General features: G+C 38.0%; 1 protein-coding gene across 8 annotated transcripts in view; it reads right to left on the bottom strand.

Annotated features, from left to right (window-relative positions):
* The window catches only part of Nrg3 (neuregulin 3), a 985,750-nt gene that overhangs the window by 764,146 nt on the left and 207,703 nt on the right, over window positions 1-13,901 (bottom strand). The window lies entirely within an intron of this gene.

Raw genomic sequence — 13,901 nt, 5'->3', positions numbered from 1 at the left:
GTGGGCGGCCGGGTGCCGGGACGCAGCCCGCCGCTCCTATTTCTACAACAGTCTAGTTGAAGATTATCATATGTACTCACACATGAGTGGTTTTTAAACATAAAGCAAAGAAAACCAGCCTACAAATCACCATCCCAGAGAACCTAGACAACAATGAGGACCCTAAGAGAGACATACGTGGATCTAATCTACATGGGAAGTAGTACAAGACAAGATCTCCTAAGTAAATTGGGAGCATGGGGACCATGGGCAAAGGTTAAAGGGGAGGGAAGAGGCAGGGAGGAGACCAGAGAAAAATGTAGAGCTCAATAAAAATCAATAAAAAAAGATGGTGTGAGACAATAGCCTTTATGGTCTTAAGTGAATAAGTACAATCAATTTAAGAGAGATATGATGAGATTTCAATCAGTAATGTATTTGCAACCATAACGACCCCAGTTCAATCTCCAGATTCTGAGGTGGGGGGCAGGAGAGAGAGAGAGAATGAAAGAGGGGGGGAGAGAGGGAGAGAGACAGAGAGAGACAGAGAGAGAGAGAGACAGAGAGACAGAGAGAGAGAGAGAGAGAGAGAAGGGAGAGGGGAAGAGACTAGATGAGAGAAGACAAGATAAGGAAAACAAAAGAAAAGAAAATCTCAGCATGATGCTGGGTTTCATAGTATCTACATAAGATCTGTACTATACAAAGCTAAACTTTAGTAAGAAATTTTACTTGTAAACATTGAACTCTAGTTCACAGGTACATTTTCTTATTTATTTATATATTTATTAAAAATTTCCACCTCCTCCCATTTCTCTCCCACTCCCCCTCCCTTTCCCTCTCCAGTACTAAGAGAAGTCAGGGTGTCCTGTCCTGTGGAAAGTCCAAGGCCCTCCCACCTCCATCCAGGTCTAGGGAAGTGTGCATCCAAACAGACTAGTCTCCCCACAAGCGAGTACATGTAGTAGAATAAAAACCCAGTGCCATTATCATTGGCTTCTCAGTCAGCCCTCATTGTCAGCCACATTCAGAGAGTCTGGTTTGATCACATGCTCCATAAGTCCCAGTCCAGCTGGCCTTGGTGAGCTCCCATTAGATCAGCCCCACCATCTCTGTGGGTGGACACACCCCTTGCAGTCCTGACTTCCTTGCTCATGTTCTCCCTCCTTCTGCTTTTCATCTGAACCTTGGGAGCTTAGCCCAGTGCTCCAATGTGGGGATACATTTTCTCTATCACTGCCTTCAGTACCCTTTTTGGAATATTATGGTATTTTGAGATATTCTTGGCTTTCTGTTTCCATAAATTTATGGCATTATGCAAAATGAACGCCCAAGTCGAGGTGACCTGAAATAAATAGTAGAACTGAAATGCTTCAGTGCCGAGGAAGCTAGATATGGCTGAGAGGAGGGGTGCTTTTTGTTTGTTTTTTTGTTCTTGTTTTTTGCTTTTTTTTTTTTTAATTAAGAACCGGAAACTTACAACTGTCCTAATGACTAACATCAAAAACACTAATGATAGCTTTTGATGGAGAGGATGTGGAGTAAGAGGAACGAACACGCATCTATTGCTGGTGGGAATGCAAACTTGTAATACCAATTTGGAAATTAGTATGGTGGCTTCTCAGGAAATTGGGTATCAACCTAGCTGAGAATCCAGCAATACCACTTCTTGGGCATATACCCAAAAGATGGTCAATCATATTACAAAAGCATTCGTTCGACTATGTTTATAGCAGCATTATATGTAATAGCCAGAACCTGGAAACAATCTAGATGCCCCTCAACCAAAGAATGGATAACGAAAATGTGACACATTTACAAATTAGAGTACTACTAAGCAGCAAAAAACAATGACATCTTAAATTTTGCATGCAAATGGATGGAATTAGAAAACACTATCCTGAGTGAGATAAATCAGACCCAAAAAGGTGAATATTGTAGGTACTCACTCATAAGTGGATACTAGCTGTAAACAAAGGACATTGAGCCTATAGTTCATGATCCTAGAGAAGCTAAGTAATAAGGTGAACCCAAAGAAAAAAATATATAGACCCACCTGGAAACTGGAAATAGACAGGATTGACTGGCAGGGTTGGGAACATGGGGGCAGGGGGAGAGGGGAGGGTTGGAGGTGAAAAGGGAGGAGAGAAGAAGGGAAGAGGAGAACTTGAGGGAATGGGATGGTTGAGATTGAGGAAGGACAGAAATGAGAGCAAGGAGAGAGATATCTTGATTGAGAGAGCCATTATAGGTTTAGCAAAAACCTGGCTCTAGAGAAAATCCCAGGAATACAAAAGGATGACCCTACCTAAGACCCTAGGCAATAGAGGAGAGGGGACCTGATCTTGACTTGCCCTGTAGGCAGACTGATGATTATGTTAAACATGACCATAGAGCCTTCATCCAGCAACTGATGGAGGCAAAGGCAAAGACCCACATCAGAGCACTGGAATGAGCTCCCAAAGTCTAGTGGAAGGATGGAAGGAGGTCAAGACAATGATGGGTTCACCCACTGAAACAGTTTGCCTGAGTTAATGGAAGCTCACTAGCTCCACCTGCACTAGGACGGAATAAGCATAGGACCAAACTAGTTCCTCTGAATGTGGTTTACAGTTGCATTGGCTGGCACGGTAGCACCAGGATTTATCCCTACTGCATGTACTGACTTTTTGGGATCCTATTCTCTTTGGATGTATACTTGCTCAGCCTAGATATAGTAGGAAGGGACTTGGATCTTTCACAAGGCAATGTATCTTACCCTCTTCGAGGTTTAGATGGGAGCGTGGTGGGAGGATGGGAGTAGGGGAGGGAACAGGAACTTGGATTGTTATTTAAAAAAAAAATCTAAAAAAAGAAGAACCAGAAACTTGGCTCTAGCAAATCAGTCACATTCAAAAAAACACAAATGTCAAATTCTGAATTTGTGGATTACAATGAATTTCTTTTTATTCTGTGTAAATAAATGGCATGAGTGTGTGTTTGCATGTGGATTTGTGAGTGCACATGCTTAGGTGTGCATGTGAACATGGAAACCCAAGGCTAACACTGAATGACTACCTTGTTCTGTATCCATTTCATTCTCGTGAGTAGTTCATTGACTCCATACCCCACTGTTTTAGGTGCTCTGGTAGCCAGCCTGCTGTGAGGATTTCCTGTCTCTGTCTTCCCCATGAGGGATGATAGATAGGCATGCTTATCACCAATAAGTGCATTCGAGAAATCCAAACTTCAGTCCTTTTGCTCCTGTGGTAAGAGCCTTGACTGCTAAGACAGACCTCCCTACTTCTTGTGCTTTATGGATTAAGCTTCAATTATTATTGATGTTCTCAAATGACTATATAATTTGAGTCTTCTCCATTATCAAAATTTCAGAAAGGCCTCTTCCTTTACCTGAAATTGTACAGTGTTTACAAAGGGGATGGAAGTTTAAGGCAAACTGGACTGGTGTGGTTTGTGAAGTGAGCATCAATTTGAAACACCACCTGACTGGAAAGAGCTCCCTAGAGGGTCATGAAGAAATGGGGTGCAGGATGCAATGATTTAAAGCAGATCTACATGGAAGCCTGCTTTGAACCACTTCTGCCTTACTGAATGCCACAAGTGATGAGTGACAGGGATCATGTCTTTAGCAATTGTGAAGACACACACTCTTCCACAAAGGCGCTGTTCTCCAATATTAATTGATGCCAGTCTTGCAAGCACATTGATAACATGCACCATGAAAACAATTCTTTGGGAGGGGAACTGGGCTTTGGGCTCTGTGTGTCTGCCCTTCTCACTGCAGCCAGTATTGTGACAAGGCATCATGGAGGGAATGCTCCCAGAAAAAAAACATCTGATTTTTAAAAACCACCAGAAGTGATTTTATTTCAACAGGTCCTCACACTGAAGGCAAAGGCTATGACAAATAGTCAATTTGCTACTACAATCCATAAAACACCAGTCAGAAGATATTTCTAAAGAGGAGTTGGGAATCTACTGAGTAACTTCAATAAAGACTTCTTTGAAGGAAACACAGTTGATCATGCTCTTGCATAGTAGGTTGTGATGCACATTAAAAAAAACTCCTTATTTTGTAGACATATGTCATCTACAGATTATATGTATAGAGTGTCAAAATGCATTGGGCATTAAAAATAATTATAATTTTCAACTTCTTGAGTTTCTTTGATTCATTCTCTCAGAAAGAACTACCTCAGAATTTGGAGTAGAAATAATTGGGCTAAAACCAATAATATGGCCAAGAAAAATGAAAGCACTGGTTGATACTGAAACCATGATCCCACTAACTGTGGCGGCATTATCCATAACTCTGATGAAATTGGAAAACTCCTATACCTAGCAACATCTACATGAACAAACAATGGCAGAACTGAACAATGTAATACCATTTGTCTGTAAAATAAAGTGTTGATAGATGAATGAAACTTAGAAAGATTATGCTAAAGAAAGAAGGCTTTGACAATGATTGTGTACTATATGAATGTATCCATGAGAAATGTGCAGAATACGACATCCCAGCTACACAGAGCAAAGATTAACAGTACTATAAGGATGTAAAGTGAAGCAATCTTGGGGTATGGAATGATGGCTACAGTCTCCCATTTTAGAGAATAAAGACATGTTCTAAAATTGACTGTAGTTTGTTAATTATACAACAATACATATACCAATTAGGGCAAGCATTATGTCCAGGTAAACTGAAAGTGCCATGTGAGAAGAGAGAGGAAAAAGATCAATGTTTCTAGAATTAATAGAATACTCTGTGCATATAAAGCCCTGTATACAAGTAACTTTACTTTTCAACTAGATTAAATCACAATTTAAATTAATGTAGCAATTATAATTTTATAGATTAAAGGCAAATACAGGACCCCGAAATCTCCCATTCACCTCTCCCATTTCACTTAGTGTTAACATAACAAGCAATCTGTAACCAGAGCTAAGCACCTAAAATGACCTAATATGACCTATGCATCTTATCCAGTGGTCTTCAGCCTTTTCACTACTGCTCATTTCTTCTGCAGTATTGGAGGTGAGAAATTGTCATACTAAGTCAGGCTATATTAGTTGCCTCAACCAGTATTATTTTCTTATTCTTTTTAATGTAAAATATACATATATCCAAGTTATCACATGGTGTATCCTCATGCCACTAAGGCCACAATTAATGTTTGCCCAGTTAACCCTTTCTATGATGGAAAAATCTGTAGCCACATAGCAAGGCTGTCAGCTCAGCATCATCACTACATAATTCTTTAACCACTATTTGGAGAATCAGCTTAGTATCTATGCCCTTCACTCTCGTCTATGTAAAGCAGTGTCCCCTCCCAGGATTGCTGTAAGATAAAAATAGGATAATACTTGAAAAGCACTTAGGAGAATGCCAGCACATGAAAGCCACTGTTTTCTGTTTTATCTCCCAGGATCTTACATTCATCTTAATGGGGTATGTGCTGATAAACCTTATAAGAAATTAAAAAAAATGCACTCCAAGTGGAAAATGAATTGAATTCAACTATCCCTTAGGGTGTTACACTTTAGCAACATGATGAGCTGTATAGTAGTTCATGTCCACCTTGTGATGGAGTGGCTGGCCGAAGACTTGGGCTCACTTCCAGCATTATGAAAGTCTCCTGTTGCATATTACCATCCCAGAAATCACAAAAATCTTAATGATAGTTTCCACTAAACATGTGCTTCTTTGCATCGTCATAAAGTAGAAGTTTATAAGTCACGATTCAGTTATCTTCTTCTTCAGTAAAATCCGAAGTTCCTCTAATTCTCATTTAATACATGAAGAAGAGTCTTAGCAAATACCATAAATTAAGAACTGGTTTGTTTGGGAGTCAGTACACTATCTCATATGCAGGAAGATGAGGATTAGCATGAGGCAAGGTTGATGAGTCAGGCACAGTCTTTATTTTGCAACCATGGGCACATCCTGCTCTAGGTACCACAATCATTAAAGCACACAGAATAATCATTAAAACTCATCTCAGAAATGCCCCTCAAAGAGGTATTTCCATAGCAAAGAGAACACACATCATCAATGGGCAAGAACCAACCAGGCTTCTAGAGCTACATTTGGTGACAGCAAGCTCAGTTGAGATTTAAAACCATGGGGTGACATTCACAATGTCATTTAAAATGGTAAGTTCCATAAATAATGAATGCATCATAATTAATTAACAGTTTGCAACAAGCCTTGTCTTCACTAGTGAAGAAACATGATTTACCAAGAAAATGTGGAAATTCACAACGATTTAAGAAAATTCTTGAGGCACATCTTTACTGAATTACATTTAATTTTGCCATTTAGACTGTCTCCTGTGGAGTTTAAGTACACCATCAAAAGCAACTATTGCCTATAAAATCTGAAACAAAGACAATACTAGTGCCTATAGGAGTTTTTCTTTTTGTTTTAAATTGTTATTTGTAGTGGAGAACAGAGAAAGGGGATTTCTTCTATGTGACCACATCAGCAAAGAGGAAAATAGGAGCCAGTGGTTCTCATTGGGTCCGTCTTTAGGATACTAACCTTACACTTAGTTTTAACTGGAAGATAAGAGTTATTTATACCTCAGTAGTCCCAGCCAACAATTGTTTCTATTCATTATTTAGCATCATCATCAAAGCTCTGGTCTGTGTTACAAGGTATTTCATAAAGTTATTATTAGTGTATGGAATTTCTTCCTGTGAGGTAAGTTCTTCATCTGGGTAGGACCAGGGTTTCAGCATTACTCTGCCTTATATCAATCAGCTTCCTGAAAAAAATTTAACACGTTGGTATCTATTGTTACTGTGGACTGATAGACAAAGGAAGGGGCAATAGTATCTCTATTTTAAATGTCTTGTCTCCTGCTAGGACCATTATATCAGAAAAACAGAATACCTCTACACAGGAGAGGCTCGGAGGAGATATTCTCTCTGCTTGATTTACAAGGAACATTTTACTAAGAAAGGAATGGTTTCACAGTGTTCACTTCTCCACCTACAAATTACCTTCTTTAGTTAGTTCCTCTGTGCTGACCTTGGTCTGTAATCGTACAGTGTTGGCCCAACTTAAGCCTGTGATTCCATATTGATGAACTTGGGAAGGGAGAACTACAGCAATGACCTTGTGTCTGCAGTTTCATAAGGATAACTTTGGGTCTGTAATTGCACAACGTTGACTATGGGGCTGCAGTGTTACCTTATTAATCATGGATCTGTAATAGCAGTGTCGACCTTGAGTTCTCAGTTCCACAGGGCTGATCTTGTACCTTCAAGCACCATAGTATTTACCTTGGGACTATAGCTCTAGTGTTGAGTTTGATTGTGCTCTTCTACAGGTTAGTTATACTACATATAAACAATATATTTATTAGGAAATATGTATAACCTGCCTTTAAAATGATCAAAAAATAAAATTATTTTGCAGCGTACAATAGGGATATTTGGTTTATGAGCAGATAGTCTAAAAATGCCTAGGAAGTGGGTTTATATACTCTGTGAGCTGATCACCTAGGGGAATGTTCATGTCAGAGGATAAAGTACTGACTTTGGAGTCACTTTGCTCACACCAGACAATTAAATGTCACTCTCCTTCTCTTAAAGAGGTCAGACCTCATTTAATATTTGTCTATATATGGAAATGTGTTTTTAAAATTTTCTACTCAACAAATTTTAGACATTCAAAAATGCTGAAAAGTAGTACAAAAGTCAGATAATTTTCTTTATCTAGTTTGTCCTTATGTTAAAATCTTAGACCTAGACTGATGATTAAAAATAAGCCTTTAACTTGGTGTGTATCAGTGACTATCACTGAAAACATGCTTTACATATTTCACTCTACTTTCTACAAGTGTCCTCCTCCTTGAGAATGTCATTTTAATATCAGTGCTAATAAATCATCAAGAGGGCCAACAGGAAGGCATGTAAGAAACACTGACAGAGCATTTTTTCTTTCTCTTTTTCTAGAATATCCTTAACGAATCTTTGAACATTTCCATGAGAGTGCTATAGATACGATTATGTCTAAAAGAAAACTTCCGTTTACCATTTTGTTTTTCCACAACCTGTCATCACTATATTTGCTCTTAGACTTTCATTCTTACTTCTTCCATATTCAATTTTAGTTTTCATTTAGAAATACGCAGCCTCTGATTATTTAATGTTTGAATTTATTCTTCTCTCATACAAGTACATCCCAACCAGATCCAACTCTCTATTCCCTTCCCAACACTTTGCACCTCCACTCTCCCTAAGATCCACTGTTCCTCCATTTGCCTTCAGAAAACAACAATAATATCAACAAACTCAGCCTAACAAGATGTAATAAAACTAGGCACATACCCTCATATCAACTCAGTAGGAGGAAGTAGGTACCATGAGCAGGTAAAAGAGTCAGAGACAACTCCACCCCCATTGGTATGAGTCTGAAAAGAATCCCAGGCTAAAGAACCACAGGATGCATGCGGGGGGCTGGTACAGTTCCATATAGCCTCAATGATAGCTACTTCAGTCTCTATGAACACAAATAGGATTTGCTTAGTTGTTCAACTGGTGTCTTCAACTGTTCTGGCTATTACAATTCTTCCTCTCTCAGCTTTGTCTATATTTTTGGCTGTGGTTCTCTGTATTTTCTCCATGAACCACTAAAGAAAGCCTCTCTGATGATGATTGGGCTAGGCACTGATTCACAAGTACAGGAGAATATAATCCAGAAACATTCACTGGCTTTTATTCGGGTGTGTGTGTCTGGGGGGGGGGTGCATTGTGTTTTATTCTGTTGTAGGTCTTTGAGCCACCTAGTTTCTATAACCTAGTTATCCAGACAGTGTGGGGCATGGGTTTGCTCTCATGATGTGGGCATCAGGTTAGATGATCAGGTTGGTTGAACACTCCCACAAGCTCTGAACCACCATTGCCTAAGCACATTTTGCAGACAGGGTAGGCTGTGGGTCATAGATTTTGTGCTGGAGAAGATAATTGGTTTATGTTCCATATTCTCCATTACTAGGAGTCTTCACTAGAGCCAACCTCATAGGATTTGGGAAGTTTTCACTGCAACATATTTCCATGTCAACCCCTTAAAAGTTTACTTATTTTAGCTATTTCTCCCCATACTCTCCCTCTCTCTGCCCCTCCCTTTACCACCTGTTCTCTCCTGTACCCATCCCCATTCACTCACAAAATTTATTCTATTTCCCCATCCCAGTTAGAATCATATGGACCCCCCAGCCCACTCCTCTAAATTCTCTCAATCTGTAAGTTGTAGCACGATTATCCTTTATTTAATATCTAACATCCACTTGTAAGTAAGTAAATATCATGTTTGTTTTTCTGAGTCTGGGTGGCATCTCTTAGGATGATATTTCTAGTTTCATCAATTTGCCTGCAATTTCATAATGTCATTTCTTTCTAACAACTGAGTAAAACTCCATTATGTAAATATACCATTTTTTCAAAGATTTATTTACTTTTAATTTATTTATTTACATTATGTATATTAGTGCTCTGCCTTATGACTTTATTCCAGCAAAGGGCATCAGACCACAGATGATTGTAAGCCACCATGTGGCTGCTGGCCATGGAACTCGGGATCTGGAAGAGCAGCCCGTGCTCTTAACTGCTGAGCCATCACTCCAGTTCTACCATATTTTCTTTATCCATTCTTTGGTTGAATGACATCTAGGTTGTTTCTAGTTTCTTATATTGTGAATACAGCTGCAATGAACATAGTTGAGCAAGTGTCTTGTCCTAAGGTGAAGTGACATTTGGGTATAAATCCAACAGTGGTCCAGCTGATATTGAGGTAGATCAATTGTCAATTTTCTGGGGGAAACACCATATTCATTTCCATAGTGGCTGTATGAGTTTGAAATCCCAGTAGCAATGGAGGAGTATTCCCCTGTTCACATCCTTACCAGCATGATTTGTCATGTTGGTGATTTAAGCCTTCTGGCAGATAGAAGATGAGATCTCAAAACCAATTTGATTTGTATTTCCCTGGTGGCTAAGGATGTTGAACATTTCTTTAAGTGTTTCTCAGGCATTTTAGATTCCTCTAATGATAATTATCTGATTAGGTCTATATCCCATTTTTTTGATTGAATTGGCTTATTGATTTCTAAATTTTTGAGTTCCTTATGTATTTTAGATGTTATCTCCCTATCTGATGTGGAGTTAGTGAAAATCTTTTCTCATTCTGAGGTTGTTATTTTGTCCCATTGACTTGTATTTTGCCTTACAGAAGCTTTGCAGTTTCATGAGATCCCATTTATTACTTGTTGATCTTAGTGAGTTTTCTAGTGTTGTTCTGCTAAGGAAGTTGTCTCTGGTGTCAATGAGTTCAAGGCTAATCCTTCATTTCTCTTCTAACAGATTCGGTGTGTCTGGTTTTATGTTGAGGGCTTTAATTCATGTGGACTTGAGTTTTGTGCAGGTTGATAAATATGTATCTATTTGCCCTTTTCCAAATGCAGATATCCAGTTAGACCAGGATCATTTGTTGAAGATGCTGTTGTTTTTCCAAAATGTATTACTGGTTTCTTTATCAAAAATAAACTTAGGTGTGTGGATTTATGTCTGGGTCTCCTTTTTAATTCCATTGATCAATGTGTCTATTTTTATACCAATACCATGAGGTTTTCATTACTATAGTTCTGGGATATAGCTTGATATCAGGGATAGTGATACCTAAAGAAGTTCTTTTATTGTTCAATATTGTTTTAGCTATCTTGGGTTTTTGTTTTTCCATATGAAATAAAGTATTATCCTTTTGAGGTCTGTAAAGAACTGAGCCAGAATTTTAATTGGGATTGGGTTGAATTTTCAGACTGCTTTTTACAGGATGGCCATTTTTACTATGTTATTTCTCCAATCCATGAGCATGGGAGACCTTTCCATCTTCTGATATCTTCTTCAATTCTTGTTTTAAAAATCTTTCACTTGGTTGGTTAGGGTTACACCAAAGTGTGAGATACTGATTGTTTTGAGTTTATCTTGTAGCCAGACACATTGATGATGTTGTTTATCAGCTCTAGGAGTTCCCTAGTAGAAATTTTGGAGTCTGTTATGTATACTATCATATTGTCTGCAAATAAGCATACTTTGACTTCTTCTGTTTCAAAATGTATCTTCTTGATCTCCTTCAGTTATCTTATTGCTCTAGATAGCCCTTAATTAAATAGATATGGAGAGAGAGGACAGCAATTTCTTGTACCTAATCTTAGTGGAATTGTGTTGCGTTTCTCTCCATTTAATTTGAGGTTGGCGATAGGCTTGCTGTAAATTTCCTTTATTATGTTTAGGTATGTCCTTTGTACCCCTATTCTCTCCAAGACTTTTATCATGAAGGGGTGGTGAATTTTTCTAAGGCTATTTTTTTCAGCATCTAATGAGACGATCATATTTGTCTTCTTTCACTTTACTTACATAGTGAATTACATTGACTACACTATCCTCTATATCTCTGGATATCAAAGAAGCAGTACCCTTCACAAAAACCACAAACAGTATTTTTATAAATTGATAATTCTTTACCTTTACACTTACCTTACCTTTTTGACGTTAGCACTTTGTTCCAAGTCATCATTTCCCAGTAAACCCATACAATGGCATAATTTGCTCACTGTTATTTATTAGATACCCTCTAATTTCATGAAGCGTTTTATTTTATTTCCTCTGTGCCTGATAAATATTCAACCCAGACAACTGCATGTATAGCTTACTCTCTCCTAACCTTCTGATAAAGGCAAACCAAGGCTGTATTTGGCCCAAATCCTTAAATGAATGTCTCCCTTTCTTCTTTCCCAACTTTGTATCAGAAACAGTTACAACAATTAAAGAGATAATATACTGCAATCTTGGTGGTTTTGAAGAGAATTTATCATGCAATGAGAGTACTGGGTTGCAAATGTCAACTCAATTATTTGCAAAGCTGTATTATCACTGTTAAAATGGTTAGATTTTATTCCTCAGTCTCTGCACCTGGTGTAAGGAGATGATAAAACCTAATGTGCAGGACTGTTTTGAGAATTAAGTAGGATAGCTCATGAAAATTCTAAAAGGCTATTTGAAAATATTAAATGTTCATGTAACATCATTAAGTATTGGAAAAGCCAGAAGCAAAAGGGGCCACACCCATAAAAATCACGTTAATAAGTCAATACAACCTGGGGCTCAAGATCAAGAAATTGAAATTACTTTGGCACAGCAATAAATCTTAATTTTGTTATCTAGTTTTTTTTCCTTAAGCAATACAACTAACCTTTATAAATCTTAAAACCATGAATTCAGAGCAACTATCCCCTTCATTTATTAACTTGCACAGACAGACAATATAGAATACTTTGTTCACAAGATTGAGGACTTCTGTTATTAATTCATCTTTCCTTTAGTCTTCTTTATTGATGTGCCACGTCTCTGAAGGCCAACGTACTTTCGTTGTTGAAATGGACATATTCTACATACTCCTTGGTTACTAGAAAATAAGTATTATAGTGAACTGCGTTACAATTCCCCTGTTATGAGATACCAATGTAACTGGTTCACTTGTTGAAAAAAAAAATGCATAGTGCCCTATCTGTTGACCCTTTCCTAGATAAACTTTAGTGACAAAATCTTGTATTTTCATACTTATGTTTTCCCTTCTAATTGAGTTTAGTCTGTTAACTCCTTCTGAGCTTATCATTAAAGGTGAGAATCCAGGGTTGGGGAGTTGACTCAGAGGGTAAAGGGCTTACAGTAGAAGTATGATTGCCAGAGTCTGGATCCCAGAACCCACAGAATGCTGTGTACAGTAGGGAGCATGGGAAAGCTTGGTTTTTCAACTGGGAATGGGAGGATGAGGTAGGAAAAATTCCAGAAGTCTGTCATACATGGCAAGGGACACCAAAGACAGACCTTGTCTCAGACAAAGTGAGAGGCAATGACAGACATCCCAATTGTTATCTTACTCCATCCACTTCCCATAACGTGCTTGAGCCTACACTCAATCGTTGTCTTGATGTTGACAAGATATTATCAACATCCTGTGAAATATCTGTGAATGTCCCTGAAATATCAGTAGACAATGATTGATATCGGCACAAATACAAACACATACATGCATATACATACATACAGTGATTTTTAAAAGCAGGTAATCTATATATATACCATTAGCACTATAGGGATTAACTAACACCCATTTAATTTGGATAAGAGGTCTCTCAGGACAAAAGTAACTGTAGTAGTCCACTGCAGGTGTCTGGCATTCTTCTGTCCCTATATAAGTCACATAGGCATTACACTATAAGAAAAATCTGGAATTTTCTTTTCCTACTCACCAATTAGACCTGTGTTGTGCTGACACTCAATCTTGCTACTATTGTTCTCACATTTTGATGTCTGCTAAATACTCATTATCGTTTGATTCATTATTTTGCTGAATTTTCTGATATAATAGTAAAAGTAGAACTTAAACCTTTCTAATTTATGATTCCTTTAACAATGTTGATACAGGGCATATCTTCAATATAATATTTTTCCAAAACTTTCAATATAGAAAGGTGGGTTTTTTTTTTTTTGTGAACAATTAACCATGGCTAAGGAGAATGACTGAAATGGTACTAGCCAGCTAGACAGGCAAGTATCTATACGTTATCATGAATCTGCAATTTATCCCCAGCTCCTCTTAGACTTCCAGCACAAGACACAAAGTCAGGATTCACCTGCTATATCTGGGACACTGTGGATCTGAGCACAGCATTGTTAATGCATTTTGTATGCTACAATTGTACCAAAGAGCACAAGAAAACAGTTGACATTATTAGACAAGATATTATCAACATCTTGTGAAATATCTGTGAATGTCTCTGAAATATCAGTAGACAATGATTGATAGTAATACTAGAGACTCATCTAAATAATCTCTAAGATTCAGACTTTTTTTT

This window comes from Microtus ochrogaster, chromosome 6, assembly GCF_000317375.1.
Source record: "Microtus ochrogaster isolate Prairie Vole_2 chromosome 6, MicOch1.0, whole genome shotgun sequence".
Classification (NCBI taxonomy): Eukaryota; Metazoa; Chordata; class Mammalia; order Rodentia; family Cricetidae; genus Microtus; species Microtus ochrogaster.
The sequence above is the reverse complement of the archived record's forward strand: the minus strand, read 5'-3'. Positions and strand labels throughout refer to the sequence as shown.